Consider the following 4,084-nt stretch of genomic DNA (forward strand, 5'->3'; position numbering starts at 1 on the left):
AATGTTGCTATTAGCAGTAAATTAGGTTAACAAGAGCTTATGTTGACATTGTTGTGAAATTCTGATTTTATTTTGAAAGTGTTACTTCCTGTTTATCCAGGTTGTATTTAAGAAAGAAAGAGCCTGAAGCACGGATTGATACAGTTTTTTTTTTGACAGTGCTAACTAGGGGTGTAAGAAAATATTGATACATTGAAATATCGCAATATTTCATTTCCCGATACTGTATCGATATTCTAAAGCCCTGTATCAATTTTTTATTAAGGTTTAAAATGTCAACTTTCCTGCCAGCCGTTCATTTTTATGTTGTAGTTCAGCCTCTGACCACTAGTTKGCAGCAGTGAGCAGCCACTTGTTAAGTGCTGGGTGACCATATTGTAAATTAATATTAAAAACTAAAAGCTGCAAAAAATATATATTCAAACTATTTATTGGCAAATTTAGTCTAATAATTGAAAACATGGATGAAATAAGAAATATGAAACAAATAAAATAAAATACATACAAAGCAGAACACAGCTAAATGTATCAAAAGTATGTCTATGTAATATTAGAATTTTCTGAGACAATGAATTTTGGTTTTTCTTTTTTTCCCCTGTAAGAGGTTTTATTTAATAGAATTTTAGGACAAAAAAATCGCAATATATTGCCTTGTTTACAGTATTGCAATATATCGGGATACATCGTATCGTGACCCTCTGTCATGATATATATTGTGTCGCCAAATTCTTGCCAATACACAGCCCTAGTGCTAACCGTGTATGCTGGAAATAATATGAAAAAAGGTGTAGAAAAGGAATTTTTATTGTCATTTTTGTAATTTTGCCTGGACATTTTTTCAGATAAGAGATTTTGTTAAATTTTACACAGTCTGGAACCATTAAAGAGTGCTTCAAGAATGACACAGACACTGGATCTGGTGCCATAAAAACAGGTTAACGTATATTTAACTTGTTTAAACCTTAAACCAATATTTATTCTGGACAGTTTTATTCCTCTCTGTCTCTTTCCTTGTTGTTCAGCAGCAGATTCACTTTTATACTTTCTTGTCTGATTCACTGTATTTATTTACAGCCTGCAGCCTTCCTACAGGTCAGTCATCAAGCTTTATGTGCTTTTTCACTGATTCAGCTGAGGCTTTGCTTCACACCGAGTATAAAGTATCAATAAATGTCACCTGGGAAGCAGGTAGAAACGATGCAGGACTTTGACAAATACTGAGTTTTTAACACAGGCACTGGAAAAACTGTCTAACCAAGTATTTTTCATTTTATATCCAGACAAAATGTTTTTTAATCTTGTTTTAAGTAGAATAAGATCAGAATGTAAGATTATTTATGGACATTTTCTTTATTTCAAGAAAGTGCAACTGTTCTTACTCCATTGGAAGATTATTTTCACTTAATGTAGAAACATAAAACATACAGACTTTAAGTGAAAATAATAATATAATGGAATAGGAAGAATTGCACTTGGTAAGATTCTTGAAATAAAGAAAACTCCCAGAGTAACAAGGCTAAATAATCTTACATTTTGCTCTTATTATACTCAAAACAAGATAAAAAATCTTTTTATCTGGATAAAATATTTAAAATTCTTGGTTGGATGTTTTTTTTCAGAAGCAGACTGTAAAACAAAGATTGTTCATTTGACCAAGTTTTAAAGTTAGATTCAACCAAAAAGTACTTTAATCTTGTTTTAAGCAGAATATGATAGATTGATAATTTACCTTATTTCAAGAAGTGTCTTCCTGCCGACAGATTATCTCACTTGTTTCAGATTTTAACTATAATCTTATTTGTTTTACTTACTTTTAGATGCTAGTATTTTATATGTGACAGTTTGTTTTTAATGTATCTACATGTAAATTAATTCTAATTATTGTAGCTTTCCAAACATCAAATTACAGCGTTGGACACGTCTGACTGATGGGAGGCAGAGACGCCTGAAAAGATGAGAAAATCACGTTGAAAGGAACAGATTTGTGTGTCGGAGCTGGATTTATGCTGGATTATTTGGACCAGTGCTGACTCAGCAGGTCAAACTGTGAAAACCATCTCAGCAGATCCGTGTCTGACGTGGCGAGCCCGTGGTGACGTGCACGTGACGTGCACGTGACGGCCTGCAGCTCTGCGAGGAGTACCTGAGACCTCCAGCATGTTTGCATCAGATCCTTCATGCAGACAGAAATGTGTAAAGCTGCTTCCTGCTTGTGAGAACAAGAAGTGGAACGAATGTGAAAAAATAAAGTGAAATTCATTTTTTTCCGCCTCAGTAAAGAAAGTAAATTCTTCCTGACACCAGAAACCTCCTGCAGGGATTAAAAAGCTGCAGATCTCATTAGAGCTGTCGGCTGCTGCTGGAAAACAAGTGAGACTTTTTTCCATGCTCGTGTGATTGTGTGATTGTGATTATTGTCACTATGAGCTCTGCTGCTGCTTGTGTTTGCATCGATGCTGTTTGTGCAGCACTGAGCCTGTTTTCATGTCACACATCAGTTCATCCTGATGTTCAGTGCTAACATGAAGCACTGCTGCTCTCAGCAGCTCTACAGGAAGGTGAAAGATGAGAATATTTTTATCTTTCTAAGTTTGAACAAGACAGAAGTCGACCGTCGCTGATGTTACTCAGTGACCAACTGTTAGTTTTGTTCATCATCACAGCTTCATTGTTTAAATCATCTCTAGGGTGAACGGATGGACGGGGGGCTAAAGTGATCTCATCAAGCTACGACACCAACATGCAGTGGTGGGCAGTGCTAATCCAAAAATTAGCTCCACAATTTCTAAAGCGCTTATGAAAAATATTTATTTATTCAGATGATTTCTGTGTGATTTAGAGCTAACTGTGTGCTAACAGTGAGGCAGCAGTCATGTCTCTGCCACACTCACACCGTCCCACCACCCGTCAGTGCTGAGAGAAGCAGGCAGCATGTGAAGTCTGCAGGTTCAAAGCTGCACAAGGAGTTAGCTCAGACAAACTGACAGCTTTAATCCAAAATGGCCGACTTCCTGTGGGGGTTAGACCATGACTCCAAGAGACCTTTTTGTAGGTCCTGGGGAGTTACACATGTGGACCAAACATCATGACTCCAGGTCCAACCAGATTTTATAAATAATTATAGGGGGCGCTGTGGAGGGATTAGGCCACGCCCCCCAAAAATTGTACTGTATTCCTGTAGTGGGGTGGATGAGGATCATCCATCCATTATCAGGGTCACAGATACCTACAGTGTGAGGGGCGGGGTACACCCCAGACAGGTCGCAGATCCATCACAGCGGATTAGGATTAAGCATAGTGAAATTGGTGCAGATTGGCTGAAATATGTGAAATTTAGAGCCAAACCTGTGTCAGCTGCATGATGTCTGACTTCACCACACCGCCACGACCATGACCTTCACTAAAAAGTGTGTCTTTGAAAGAAAGTGAGCTCATCTTATCTGTGTTCTGACACAATTTGTCGCTCATTAGGTCGAGAGGGTCAGAGATGGAGCTTTCTGTGCAAAAAGTGACTTCCTGTTGTCAGGGGGCGGGGCTTTGATGATGTCATTTAACCACATGGTATTGTCGGGCAAACAAAACGGACAACTCATACCAAGTTTGGTGTATTTTAGCCTTTCAGTGTGAAAGTTACAGCTGTCTGAAACGAACGGACCGACATCCACAACTGACTAACTTTGGGAATCAATTCAAGATGGCCGCCACAGCTAATCAACGTTAACAAACTTAAAACTATGGCTCATCTTTATAGTTGTTGGGGTTAAATTAGCTGTGATAGAAGCTGAGAGTTGTTCACAGCTCAGACAGTAAACCTGACATGTTGCATAAAATATGGGATGATTTTCAAGGTTTTCAAGATTTGTGTCCAAATTCATGAAAGGTCCCTCCATAATACTGACAACACAATACCAACACTGTCTCATACAGACACACACCAACACTGTCTCATACAGACACACACCAACACTGTCTCATACAGACACACACACACCAACACTGTCTCATACAGACACACACCAACACTGTCTCATACAGACACACACCAACACTGTCTCATACAGACACACACAAACACTGTCTCATA

The sequence above is a fragment of the Austrofundulus limnaeus genome, unplaced genomic scaffold (assembly GCF_001266775.1).
Source record: "Austrofundulus limnaeus strain Quisiro unplaced genomic scaffold, Austrofundulus_limnaeus-1.0 Scaffold853, whole genome shotgun sequence".
NCBI lineage: Eukaryota > Metazoa > Chordata > Actinopteri > Cyprinodontiformes > Rivulidae > Austrofundulus > Austrofundulus limnaeus.